General features: G+C 43.6%; 1 long non-coding RNA gene across 1 annotated transcript; it reads right to left on the reverse strand.

Moving 5' to 3' along the window:
- Positions 1 to 720: 720 nt before the first annotated feature.
- Positions 721 to 2,271, reverse strand: LOC119331478. The gene is made up of 3 exons (XR_005160522.1): positions 1,872 to 2,271; positions 1,390 to 1,753; positions 721 to 1,296 (listed from the first exon to the last, which is right to left on the reverse strand). It is a non-coding gene; the product is annotated as an uncharacterized LOC119331478 (long non-coding RNA).
- Positions 2,272 to 15,224: the final 12,953 nt, after the last annotated feature.

Raw genomic sequence — 15,224 nt, forward strand, 5'->3', positions numbered from 1 at the left:
GCTGTGCCTTTGTGAGCAACCAATGTTTATATACTAGTAGTAATGGTGCAGTACTAGTTAGAAGATATGAAAAGGTCAATTGATTCAACCGACTCCAGTGCAGAAATTTCTTTCTTGTTTTTATCAGTTTTCTCTTGCAATCTGCACCGGTTGTTGTTCGCTAATGCTGTGTTTACAGGTTTGGCTTTGGATTGGTCTTCCCAAGGACACCGTGTTCAATTGGCATGTTCTGCTTTGGATCAATCTTTTGGAAATCCCATGCTGAATCAGCATATGTCAGCACTTTGGAGCTTCCAGCTTTGGTGGTAATTTCCATGCTGTATCGTCGTTTTCCTTATGTATGAAATCAGCCTGATAGTAAAATACTGATGATAATCACCATGTCGATCTCGGTCTAAAATGGGGGAACCATGCCTGGTGATACGCTTGTAAAAGTGTTGGTCATAACTTCTCCCTGTCCAAGCCTACAGATAGCTAAGTAATTAACGAATATTGCACAGTTATTATGTGGAGATCCAATATCATATACTGTAAAGTCCCCTCGGTGTGCCAGGGCTTGCTCTTAAAGTTTTGAGATGAGGAATTCGCTGATCTGGCCCGAACTGATTGGCTACAGGACTAGAGGGTACCATGAAGTCAACGTAAAATGACTACACCATGCATGCAACATGGTCCATATTCCGGTTTGATTTCTTTTTGCCCTGTGGTTTATATCTTTCTTAGGACAACGTTTCATGTTTCATGCGGCTGAACTACCTCTCGTGTGATTTCTTTTGCCATCGCAATTATGAGCATCTGTATATGTCCAATCTTTCTTGAAATTTCTTGCTTGTTGTGTAGTTTTTTGTTATCATATTTTTCTTCAATCATCTTAAGCATACAGGATGCCCCATATTTATTCCCCATGCCAGTTCGGCAGTCAGTATTGAGTCAAGAGATTCATAGCTTTACAGCTTGAGCACTGCATTTTAGTTCACAGGCCACTAACTTCAGTACAGTCTACAACCATATAATGCTTCTCAAGTGACAGATCATAAATGGAAGTACGAAAACTGAATCAAAATCACAAGGACAGATAAAAGGAGATTTAACAACTTGATTACCAAATGGAGCAAGTCACTAGGCCTGCCTTTATTTCCCCTTTGAATGTTGTAGAACATCATCAAATGAAAATTAACAGAGAACAGGAGAGCTAAGAGCATCATTTTATAGACATGTTCTAGAAACACATCCCTTGCTTCCCAGGTGCTTTCATGCCTTGCACACACCCCACCATCTTGTTGCTACCTTCCCATCCTGCAAATGTAATGATTTAGTCATGATTACTTTGCCTTTGTGAAACCGCATGAATTTTCTTGACTATGCATTCTTTCAGTAAGACGCAGCGACCTTTGGCCATGTTGAAGCCACGGTTTTCCATCTCCTTGTACTCTTGGCATAGCGCGCAACTCTCACAGAAGAAGTGGACACAGCAGTCCATGCAGGGCGATGCTTTCAAGTTGTATCGCGACCGCATCGCCGAGCGTTTGGTACAAGAATACAACCAGTTGTAGCCTACGCAAGCCAGGCAAACATACAGGGTCCCATTTCATGCAGCATGCTGAAAACAAGGAGACTCAGCCACAAAGATCGATGATTTTTATGCTTCAACCCAAGCGCGAATTCTAAGTGAAACACCTACATGGGGAGCCTTTGTCCACAATCCCAGCAAGACGACCAAAGGTAACACAGGGGCACCAGAAAGTCAAGCAACCTGCAATGTTTGGAAATGGAGCGGAACATAGATGAGTACTTTGCAAGTTTGCATGCTGCTTATGAAACCCATGTACAAGGGGTGCAAGAAGAACAGAGCAAAAGCTAGGTCTGCATACAGGTGCGGAAATCCCCAAAGCAGTCGAAAAGCCCAACTGACCACTCAGCAACCATGGTGCTAGTTAGTTTAGTAGATTGTGGATCTGTGATCGTTGGAGTATGGGAATAGCAGCGGTGTGCAGCTGTGCCCTTGTGAGCTTTGATGCTACCGATGTTTATATACTAGCAGTAACAGTGCAGTATCAGGTATGACAAAGTCAATTGCTTCAGCAACCAATTCCAGTGCAGCGTTTTTGTTTTTGTTTTACGGGGTTTCTCTTGCAATCTGCACCGAATATTGTGCGCTAGTGCCGTGTTTACTGGTTTTGCTTTGAATTGGTCTTCTCAAGGAAACCGTGTTCAATTGGCATGTTCTGCTTTGGACCAATCTTTCTGGAAATCCCATGCCCAATCAGCATATGGCAGCATTCTGGAGCTTCTAGTCTTGGTGGTAACTTTCATGCCTTATCGAATCGGCTTGATAGCAAGTAATATACTATAATGATAATCACCATTTAACTCTCCATTTAGAGTAGGGGAACCATGCCTGGAGACAAGCTTGGTAAAGGTGCCAGTTATAAATCCAAGCCTTTAACCAGACACTTGCCAGTTAACATAACGTATGGTTTCTGCACAAAGGTGTGTCCTGCTTGAACTTTCTGGTTACGGCCACGGTTTTGTTTTTCGTATCGCCAACTAGAGCTAGAGTATTCCCTGTTGGGGATGATGTTGATGTGCTTCTTTTGATCTTCTACTGATAGGCTACCATCTGCTTGTTGAAGCTGAAAGTTCTGTAACAGTTGAAACAAATTTGGTAGAAACTGAATATTCAGAGTAGCAACCAGTCGGGTAACGCCTCCTGGCAACCTAAAGAATATCGGCAAAATGGAATGTTTAACACTGTTCTGGGGGCTGGGGGCTGCTGGCAGCGAGTTTTTCTTTGGAACTGTAGTGAGTGTTTTCGTTGCTTATTACATGACGGTTGTCCCGGATAAGGTTTCTGATTTCGAGGGGAAACAGTTTGTTTTGGATAGGGTGTGTTCAGCTGCAGCAAAAGATCAGGCCACGCTCGCTCTATGCAAATACCTCTCGGGCTCGGTCAGTTCCGAAAGAGAAAAGTACTGCGTTAGTTATATTTTGTTTTACAACATCTACAGACAGTTTTTTTACTGAACCAAACACACAACCTAGTTTTATTCTTCTTTTGAAATGTCATGTCCTACTTCCATTTCTAATCTTTACCTATACTTTTATTAGTTCATATACATGTATCATTATATTGAAAATACATAAAGTTCCCCTTTTATATTTACATCCTTTTTTATTGTTGTTTTTCCTCTCAGTACTGATATTTTTATCACTGGTTTTCCCTTAAACCAACTCAATTGTCCCACGTCTTGTTTGCTTACAAAAACAAAATGATTTTTTTGTCAAATTAATAAGTTCTCAAAAAAATGTTTATCATTTCGGGATTACAACAGTTCGGACTTCACGAAAATATGCAAAATAAGGTTGAACTTTTTGACCGTGGTATTGGATAGAAAATGGGATGTAATAAATTACTTAGAATTAGCAAATGGGTTGCAAATTATTAAAAAAACAAATAAGCTTTATGTTGTCTATCATAAATTTGGAGGCTAACTTGTGGGCCTACTAAGTTCATGCGTACATAAAGTTTCTAAAAAAACTTAGTCAACAATCAACTCTACCAGCGTTAGACCGTTAGATGTCAATCTAATGGCAATCGTGCTTCTTCAGTCTCAGATCTTTCTGCTCCACCCGCTCAAACTAGCGCCGGCGGAACCACCTGCTCCCGCCTCTCATGGCCGGCTGTGCTCCCGGGCAGGCCTCACGAGTCACGACCCCACCAGACTTGCATCCTTGGCCTGACTATCCCTCTACTCACCCACACCTCCTATTATTTTCCGGCGACGGCAACCGAATCAGTCAACCCTCGTACTCCCCACCGCGTGGGCAGCCACTGTCGTGTCTTCCTCGGCTCCGTGTCGTTCCCTTCCTAGGCCTCGCCGTCGTCCATCGCCCTGGTGCTCTCGGTGCGCCGTGGTCAACGTGGTCAACGAACGACATTCATCGGACGTGGACTTTACGTCGAGAGGCTAACAACTGGGTCCACGGCCGCACACAAGGAAATGCCTCCTTATTACGCGCAAAATAATGATTCCTCCACTTGACATCTAGGACCCACCAGAAGGGCCTCTGTATTTCGTGAAAAAAACGCCCCCCCGCTGACAGGTCAAACCCACCAGCTATATCTTCGCACGCACGCAAGAAAGTGCCTCCTTATTACGCACAGAAAAATGAATACTCCCCCTGCTAGCTGGGACCCAGCATAGTGGGAGGCTGACATGTGGGCCTACTAAGTTGACGAGGACGGAGGGCTTTGTCAACTTAGTCTATATGAATGATTCTAGCTCCAGTGACTGTACGATGTCCATCCAACAGCCGTAGTGCTTCTTCAACCTCTGGTCTTCTTGCTCCAGCCGCCCAAAGCAGCGCTGGTCGTGCCGCCTGCTCCTGCCTCCCGTGACCGGCTGTGCTGCCGCGGAGGCCTCGCCGCCCCCTACTACTCCCACCGCTGGCCAGGTCCTGCGACGACGGCAGCCTCACACCACAGTGGAACCAGTGAACCCTCATACTCTTTTCCGCGCGGGCATCCACTGCCGCGTCTTCCCCGACTCCACGTCATCCCCTTCCTAGGCCTCGCCGTCGTTCACCGCCTTGGTGCTCTTGGCACGGCGTGGTCAATGTGGTCAACGATCGACTTCCATCGGAAGAATACTGTACGTGGAGAGGCTGACAGCTGGGTCCACGACCGCAGCAAGGAAGTGCCTCCTTATTACGCACAAAATAATTATTCCTCCACCTGACAGCAGGGACCCACCGGACAGGCCACCGTATTTTACAAAAAAAATGTTTTCCCCCTGACTGCTGGGACCCACCAGCTACATCTTCGCACGCAAGGAAGTGCGTCCATATTATGGGCAAAAACAATGATTCGCCCCCTGACTACTGGGGCCCACCAGCTACATATTTGCATACAAGGAAGTGCCTGACAGTCAGGACCCACCTGGTCGATGCGTATGTAGCGTTGTCATTCTGGTCGCGAACGTGTACGTACATACTGGTCGATCGGTCTCTCTGCAAGTATAAACTGTGGCCGAGTAAGTAGCGGCACGTGTGTCATTGTAGAGCACCCAAAATAGCAGTTCACGCAGTCCCGTCTAAGTTCTGTACACGTACGTACAGCCACAGGGCAAAGAATACGGCCCCATACGTACATACGGGCGGGGTCTCGAGCACGTACTCGCGGACAGCCAGGGCTTGTGTACATGGAGAGGCAACGGATGGGAGCAACGCGTCCTGTTCATCGGGCAGCGAACTGACTGGGCCGGAACGGAGAAACAATGTCGTGTTCATCGGGAGGCAACGGAACGCATGCTGTTCATCGAGAGCCAACCGTCTTGGACAGAATAGCCGATGGAAACGAGGCCTGGCGTACCGCAAAACAAAGGAAACGACCTTGTGTTCGACCAGCCATGGTCGAAACGGGATCATGTTCATCGGGAGGGGTCTGCCGTACCACAAAACGGAGGAAACGGACCTCCTACGGTGGAAACGGGGTCCTGTTGATCGGGAGGGGTGTGGCGTACCGCAAAATGGAGGAAACGGACTTGTGTTGGAGCGCTACGGTCGAAACGGGGGTCCTGTTCATTGGGAGGGGTGTGGCGTACCGCAAAACGGGACTCCACGGGATACTGTTCATCTCCACCGTCGACTGCCTCCACGGGCTACTGTTCATCCACCGTCGACTGCCTCCATGGGCTACTGTTCATCTACCGTCGACCTCCTCCAGCCTCCACCAGCGACTGTTCATCCACGGGCTCCTATTCATCCAGGCTCACACCGCGCGCTCCTCCATCAGCTACTGTTCAACCAACCCTACACATAGAAAACTGACATTTGTAGAATGCTCTTTTGCTTCACTTATATTTGTTAGAGCGTGGACATATCTTTTGTAGGAAGAATTAAACTCTCTTGCTTCACTTATATCTATTTAGAGAGATGACAGGAACTGGTCATTCACATGGTTAGTCATAAAATCCTACATAAAACTTGTAGATAACTGAATATGATATGTTTGATTCCTTGCAATAGTTTTGCGATATAAAGATGGTGATATTAGAGTCATGCTAGTGGGTAGTTGTGGATTGTAGAAATACTTGTGTTGAAGTTTGTGATTCCCGTAGCATGCACGTATGGAGAAGCGTTATGTGATGAAGTCGAAGCATGATTTATTTATTGATTGTCTTCCTTATGAGTGGCGGTCGTGGACGAGCGATGGTCTTTTCCTACCAATCTATCCCCCTAGGAGCATGCGTCCATTACTTTGTTTCTATATCTAATAATTTTTTTGCAATAAGTATGTGAGTTCTTTATGACTAATGTTGAGTCCATGGATTATACGCACCCTCACCCTTCCACTATTGCTAGCCTCTCTAGTACCGTGCAACTTTCGCCGGTGCATTAAACCCACCATCACCTTCCTCAAAACATCCACCATACCTACATATTATGGCATCTCCATAGCCATTCTGAGATATATTGCCATGCAACTTCCACCGTTCCGTTTATTATGACACGCTTCATCATTGTCATATTGCTTTGCATGATCATGTAGTTGACATCGTATTTGTGGCAAAGCCACCATTCATATTTTTTATACATGTCACTCTTGAGTCATTGCACATCCCGGTACACCGCCGGAGGCATTCATAGAGTCATATATTTGTTCTAGTATCGAGTTGTAATTCTTGAGTTGTAAGTAAATAAAAGTGTGATGATCATCATTATTAGAGCATTGTCCCATGTGAGGAAAGGATGATGGAAGCTATGATTCCCTCACAAGTTGGGATGAGTCTCCAGACTTTACAAAAGAATAAAAGAGGCCAAATAACCCACAAAAATATAAGAGGCCAAAGAATCCCACCAAAACAATGAGATAAAAGAGAGAAGGGAGAATGTTACTATCCTTTTTCCACACTTGTGATTCAAAGTAGCACCATGATCTTCATGATAGAGAGTCTCCTATGTTTTCACTTCCATATACTAGTGGGGAATTTTCATTATAGAACTTGGCTTGTATATTCCAATGATGGCCTTCCTTAAATTGCCCTAGGTCTTCGGGAGCAAGCGAGTTGGATGCACACACACTTAGTTTCTTTTTGAGCTTTCATACACTTATAGCTCTAGTGCATCCGTTGCATGACAATCCCTACTCACTCACATTGATATCTATTGATGGGCATCTCCATAGCCCGTTGATACGCCTAGTTGATGTGAGACTATTTCCTTCTTTTTGTCTTCTCCACAACCACCATATTCTATTCCACCTATAGTGCTATATCCATGGCTCACGCTCATGTATTGCGTGAAAGTTGAAAAAGTTTGAGAACATCAAAAGTATGAAACAATTGCTTGGCTTGTCATCGGGGTTGTGCATGATTTAATACTTCGTGTGATGAAGATGGAGCATAGCCAGACTATATGATTTTGTAGGGATAACTTTCTTTGGCCATGTTATTTGAGAAGACATGATTGCTTTGTTAGTATGCTTGAAGTATTATTGTTTTTATGTCAATATTAAACTTTTGTTTTCAATCTTATGGATCTGAATATTTATGCCAAAATAAAGAAAATTACATGGATAAACATGTTAGGTAGCATTCCACATCAAAAATTCTTTTTTTGTCATTTACCTACTCGAGGACAAGCAGAAATTAAGCTTGGGGATGCTTGATACTTCTCCAACGTATCTATAATTTTTTATTGTTCCACGCTATTATATTATCTGTTTTGGATGTTTGATATGCATTAATATGCCATTTTATATTATTTTTCAGACTAACCTATTAACCTAGAGCCTAGTGCAAGTTTCTGTTTTTTTTCTTATTTTTGAGTTTCGCAGAAAAGGAATATCAAACGTAGTCTAGACGGAACAAAACTTTTGTGATGATTTTTCTTGGACCAGAAGACACCGGTAGGACTTGGAGTCCAAGTCAAAAAGACTGAGGAGGCGGCGGCAAGCCATAGGGGCGCGCCCTAGGTGGGGGGGGGGAGGGAGGACGTGTCCCCCTGTCTTGTGGCCCCCTCAGGATTCCACCGACCTACTTCTTCATCATATAAATTCACATATATTCCCAAACCCTCAGAACAAGCCACAAAAATACTTTTTCGCCACCGCAACCTGCTGTTCCCGTGAGATCACATCTTGGGGCCTTTTCCGGCAAACTGCCGGAGGGGGATTCAATCTCGAAGGGCATCTAAATCAACCCTATAGCCCTTCCGATGAAGTGTGAGTAGTTTACCTGTAACATCCCAAATTTTCAATTTGGAATGTTTTACAGTTATTAGCTAAGCATCTATGCTTTTTGATTGAGCTGAGTGACATTTGAAAATTTCAGTGGCAATTGAGTTTTATTTGCATTTGGATTCAACTTGGCATTTGAACATTCATTCAAATATCCCTGGCAAATACTTGATCAAAAGTATGAGAGGAGCTAAAATGACACTCCAAAAACGTCAGAAGAAAATAATGCCAAAAGTTTGAATTCAAATATGGTTTTATTTGGAATTTTCAAAAAAAAATGTTTATTTCCTCTAACAGCTGGACCCCACAGCATCATCTCCTTTGTCCCGATACTCCCGTGCCTATATCTCGTTCCGTTCGATGCCGGCCGCGTCCGCACCTCTCTCAAAACCCTAGCCCGACTCGACCCCTAGCCCAAGGAACACGTACTATAAGTACCCCTACCCGTCCTCCTGCGAGCCCTTCAAAACCCTCGCAAAAACCTCCCACGTCCGCTGCCATCTCCATTCCGATCTCACCCCATCCATCATAGTTCACTATCGTTCTTCTTCACCGGCGAGCCCTTTGCGACTTCTTCTTTCACCAAATCGCTTGCCCTCGCCGTGGCCCATCGTTTTGACAAGGTTCCATCCTCGTTTCTTTGCTCCAGCTTCGTCAACAAGTTCGTCCGGCTCGCCGGAGCACGGTGAGATTACGGGAGGTTCTCGAGCTTGTTGCGCTCGCGGTAGCCATCACCAACACCACCCAGATGAACCCCTCGCGCCATCGCATCTCACCGACCCCTCCGCCGACGCCCACGACCCCAGAATCACCGCCTCGCTCGACGCCGACCGCTGCTCCATTGCCTCTGTACGTCATCAACATCGCTGTAAGCCACCTTCACCTTCATCTGTTAGATCAATATCCAACGCTCCAGATTAGATCTAGCCAAGAGTTAGGTTTATTATTATTACATCGGTTTGTGATACGTCTCCAACGTATCTATAATTTTTTATTGCTCCATGCTATATTATCTACTGTTTTGGACATTATTGGGCTTTATTATCCACTTTATATTATTTTTGGGACTAACCTATTAACCGGAGGCCCAACCTAGAATTGCTGTTTTTTTTGCCTATTTTAGGGTTTCGAAGAAAAGGAATATCAAACGGAGTCCAAACGGAATGAAACCTTTGGGAACGTGATTTTCTCACCGAACATGATCCAGGAGACTTGGACCCTACGTCAAGAAACAAAGGAGGAGGCCACGAGGTAGGGGGGCACGCCTACCCCCCAGGCGCTCTCCACCCTCGTGGGCCCCCTGTTGCTCCACCGACGTACTCCTTCCTCCTATATATACCTACGTACCCTCAAACGATCAGACACGGAGCCAAAACCCTAATTCCACCGCCGTAACTTTCTGTATCCACGAGATCCCATGTTGGGGCCTGTTCCGGAGCTCCGCCGGAGGGGGTATCCATCATGGAGGGCTTCTACATCAACACTATAGCCTCTCCGATGAAGTGTGAGTAGTTCACCTCAGACCCAAGGGTCCATAGTTATTAGCTAGATGGCTTCTTCTCTCTTTTTGGATCTCAATACAATGTTCTCCCCCTCTCTTGTGGAGATCTATTCAATGTAATCTTGTTTTTGCGGTGTGTTTGTTGAGACCGATGAATTGTGGGTTTATGATCAAGATTATCTATGAACAATATTTGAATCTTCTCTGAATTCTTTTATGTATGATTGGTTATCTTTGCAAGTCTCTTCGAATTATCAGTTTGGTTTGGCCTACTAGATTGATCTTTCTTGCAATGGGAGAAGTGCTTAGCTTTGGGTTCAATCTTGTGGTGTCCTTTCCCAGTGACAGTAGGGGCAGCAAGGCACGTATTGTATTGTTGCCATCGAGGATAACAAGATGGGGTTTTTATCACATTGCATGAATTTATCCCTCTACATCATGTCATCTTGCTTAAGGTATTACTCTATTTTCATGAACTTAATACTCTAGATGCATGCTGGATAGCGGTCGATGAGTGGAGTAATAGTAGTAGATGCAGGCAGGAGTCGGTCTACTTGTCTCAGATGTGATTCCTATATACATGATCATACCTAGATATTCTCATAACTATGCTCAATTCTGTCAATTGCTCAACAGTAATTCGTTCACCCACCGTAAAATACTTATGCTCTTGAGAGAAGCCACTAGTGAAACCTATGGCCCCCGGGTCTATCTTCATTATATTAATATTCCCATACTTAGTTATTTTCATTGCCTTTTATTTTACTTTGCATCTTTATCATAAAAATACCAAAAATATTATCTTATCATATCTATCAGATCTCACTCTCGTAAGTGGCCGTGTAGGATTGACAACCCCACATCGCGTTGGTTGCGAGGATTTATTTGTTTTGTGCAGGTGCAAGGGACTCGCGCGTAGCCTCCTACTGGATTGATACCTTGGTTCTCAAAAACCGAGGGAAATACTTACGCTACTTTGCTGCATCACCCTTTCCTCTTCAAGGGAAAACCAACACAGTGCTCAAGAGGTAGCAAGAAGGATTTCTGGCGCCGTTGCCGGGGAGGTTCGCGCAAGTCAAGATTTGACTACCAACAACGAGCCATTTCTGGCGCCGTTGTCGGGGAGTCTATGCAAAAGTCAATATACCAAGTACCCATCACAATCCTTATCTCCCGCATTATATTATTTGCCATTTTCCTGTCGTTTTTCTATCCCCCACTTCACCCTTGCCGTTTTATTCGCTCTCTCTCTCTCTATCCTCCCTCTCTTTCTCTATTTGCCTCCTTTTGCCCGCTTGCTTTTTTGTTTGCTTGTGTGTTGGATTGCTTGCTTGTCATGATGGCTCAAGATAACTCTAAATTGTGTGACTTTACCAATACCAACAACAATGATTTTATTAGCACTCCGATTGCTCCTCTTACCGGTGCTGAATCTTGTGAAATTAATGCCCCTTTGCCGAATCTTGTCATGAAAGATCCGTTTTCCGGCCTTCCTAGTGAAGATGCCACTACCATCTAAATAACTTCGTTGATTTGTGTGATATGCAAACGAAGAAAGATGTGGATAACGATATTGTTAAATTGATGCTATTTCCTTTTTCGCTTAGATATCGTGCTAAAGCTTGGTTTTCGTCTTTGCCTAAAAATAGTATTGATTCGTGGAACAAGTGCAAAGATGCTTTTATCTCTAAGTATTTTCCTCCCGCTAAGATCATCTCTCTTAGAAACGATATTATGAATTTTAAGCAACTTGATCATGAACATGTTGCGCAAGCTTGCGAGAGGATGAAATTAATGATATGTAATTGCCCTACTCATGGTTTGAATTTGTGGATGATTATACAAAATTTTTATGCCGGATTGAATTTTGCTTCTAGAAATCTTTTAGATTCGGCCGCGGGAGGCACTTTTATGGAAATCACTTTAGGAGAAGCTACTAAACTCCTAGATAATATTATGGTTAATTATTCTCAATGGCATACTAAAAGATCTACTAATAAAAAGGTGCATACGATAGAAGAAATTAATGTTTTGAGTGGAAAGATGGATGAACTTATGAAATTATTTGCTAGTAAGAGTGTTTCTTCTGATCCTAATGATATGCCCTTGTCTACTTTGATTGAGAATGTAGCGACCCGACCTCAAACGGTCAAGCCTCTGTGTATCTGTGCCATCCCTGGATCGGTATGCTGGCACACACAGTACATCAATGTATATATCAAAGTGCAATCACATGTATAAATAACGTAAAACTGATACATACCTCAGAAGTCTCGGCGGAAACAAACATAAGGGTGTGGAGTCCATCAACGCCAATGACAAGTTGAGTGTAGACCGTAACCCTACAACGTAACTCTTACTCGTCGTAGAAAATTCCTGCAACATAAGACGTTGCAGCCCTATAGGTCAGTACATTGAATGTACTGACAAGTCACATCATAAGAGTAATGAACCTATTTGTACATGCAATTTGGCTGGTGGAAAGCTCTAAGTTTAGTTTTTGCATAAAGCTAGTTTTTCCCTAGAATAAAAGATATTATTCTATCACTATTGTATAGCATAGGATGAGTTGGTAAACCCAACTCAATCCATTCCCAAAGTTTCATTTAAAACCCAACTGTTTAATTAAGAGTGAGGAGATCTCCCAGCATTTCCACTACTAGATGCTCAAGTTGTCCGTAGTCGGGGACACGGCTAATCGATTAGGTTTTAACACTCTGCAGAGGTTTGCGCACTTTTCCCCACAAGACTCGTTCGCCTCCCTTGAAATTCTTGCACTGCCTGGTGTTTGAGAACAGGATGACCGAGATATAGTCTTTCGAATTTCCCCTTAACCCACGGAGAGGCCGGTACACCTACTCATTCTACATCTGGTAGCCTATCCCGGAAGAGGTCACACTATCTACTCAACTAAGCCAGAGCCCATATTGGCTTGTGGTTGCACACAGAAGCTTCTAGACATGGGAATACGATTGATCTCTTTGAGCCTGGGCGGCCGACCACTAGTGGTGCACCACCATGGATTAACCATGCATGCTCCCACTGTACTTCGCCACCATTCAAACCAAATACCGCCCAGGTAGTTCATTTACAAGTCTTGGTCCTGATTACTATGTCACTCATGTCTCACCATGTTCGCTTCCCAAACCACGTCTACATTTGGCGAGGCAAAAATAAACTTACACGTTGGTGACAAGGATGTATAAATCAGACCTACCTCAAATGAACTACTCGGTAACGTCATAGCCATCTGGCAACAATAAATCCTACCATGCAAACCTACCACAAAAGGACTAAGTGCATAATATAAACACATGTACTTGGAAGAATGGTCAAATGTGAACTTTCCTGGTAATAGTTGATGAAGATGATATCGCTCTCAAAAATTTACTTAATAGAACTATTCGTCACTCTCCGATGAAAATCTATAAAGTCAAACATTGCACTCACATAAGCAATCATTTTAGAGAACCAAGAAGAACATGCAAAGAAAAATTCTTGGAAAACCAAATGAACATTCAACACACTTAACTAGCATGGAAAAAAAAATCCTAAGTGCAAAACAACATGTGACATAGGGTGCAAAGATGTGATGTGTACTAAAGTGCATACATGGCATAATAGTAAAACTATCATAGACATACCATTTCTGTGTGGAAAATGTGTGACAATGGTCCAAGTGGTAAGGTTTGGCTACGGTGACATGGTGCAAAAAGAACCACATCAATCGGAGCTACGGTTTAGGAGATATGGCCAATTGAAGTTTGAATTCAAATCTGAATAAAGTTCAAATTTGAATTTGGCCAAAAGTTTTCAAAGTTGGTTTTCTGGATAAAGCTATTCGAGACGAACATTTTTGTAACGCCCTCGATACCGTTACAAGTTGGTAATCAGAGCCTTCCCCGACCTTAGGAGCCCCCTGCTTGATCGAATCGCTGGCGTTGTTGAGTCTAGAAAAATGTTTTGAGTCTTTTAGGATTATATATATCGGAGAGTAGGATTCTTTTTACTCCTCAGTCCCTTCGTTGCTCTGGTGAGGCATCCTGACGTAGAGTTTTGACTCTTCTCTCCTCAAATTTCACTAAAAAAATTTAGGATCTCGCGGGTATCTTGGAATCGTTCTGATGGTTTTGTGACGAGAACATTGTTCTTGGTGCCTCCTGACATTTAGGGGTTGTGGCAGTGTCCCGGGGAGTTGAGCTCCGAGGTGTTGTCGTCACAATTTTATCGTTGCAATTCTGGAATACCTGAGTTTCGCCGACATCGAAAATCTCTTTTATGCAGTTGTTGGTGAGATAACCTTGACGCCACCTAGTACTGGGGCGGGAGTTCGGGAGTATTGCCATAACTCATATAACGGATGCTTTTCAAAGGCTGAGGTAAACGATTTCCGAAGGTTTCTTGGTTATGTGTTGAAGGATGGATACAGCTGGATGTAGGATTTGTTAGTTTTGGGTGAGATATTATGCTTCCCCTTAATCCCCAACACCTGATTGCATAACTGGAAAGTTTCAGGAGTTTATAAGTGGGAATTCAAGTAGCTCTTAGGATATCTTTCCGACATATGTATGATATGAAATTGGGGTTCGACGTCTAGTGGTCCGCCTATCCACGGTTGGTTTTACAGTGGTCTCATTGTGTCTTAAAGAGTCCTTTGCTATGCCGACTCAGGGATGCTTCGTATGTCATGCGCACTGCCTTGTACATTATGGTGCTGTACGATCAAGCCCGTGTAGGCCCCACCACAAAAACTTCAGACGAAATCTCTATCATATGTTTGTTCCGGCTTATTCTGCAAGCCAATCCTTTGTTTTTGTTTTGAGCTGTGGTATTCGAGTTGCTTCGAAGTCAAATGTTGATTCCATACCTTTCCTAAATGGTGTTCTCATACTCCGATGTGAATACTAATCCTTCTTGATCATCGAGATTGTCTTGTCAATCCTTTTTCACCGGCGTGTTTCTCTTCAAGTGGATCCGATCTTTTCAACATCCGCAAGATCAAGTATCAGTTCTTCTCAACGGTGTTTGTTTCATCCGTCCCCAAGTTGCCTTTGTTTTTCCCGCCCACCCACCCCTTTTCTTCAAGAAATCCGATGTCTTAATCAAGTATCCATTTTATTCGTGTGAAGTCTCTTCATTATTTTCTTTCAATGTTCTTATCCGGTGATTCTCATGAAGATCCTAACGGAGCCTCAAGTTCATCATTCTTCATTCTTTTCATCTCCGGTGGTTTCAAGTCAAGCTTTGTTGATCATATCTTTTCCTCGTTTCAATGCTTTTCTTATGCCGGTGCACCTCATAATATTCACTTCTCGCTACTCATTTGTTCCGGAGTGCTCAAGATGTCTCAAAGATTCATGTTTCCACTCTTAATACGTTCGAGCTATTTTGAGGATGTTATCTCATTCGAGTCATTTAATTCAACCGACGCTATCTCTCTTTTAAATCGGTCTACGGTGTAACTTTTGAGTGGGCCCTAACCCA

The sequence above is a fragment of the Triticum dicoccoides genome, chromosome 7A (genome assembly GCF_002162155.2).
Source record: "Triticum dicoccoides isolate Atlit2015 ecotype Zavitan chromosome 7A, WEW_v2.0, whole genome shotgun sequence".
NCBI lineage: Eukaryota > Viridiplantae > Streptophyta > Magnoliopsida > Poales > Poaceae > Triticum > Triticum dicoccoides.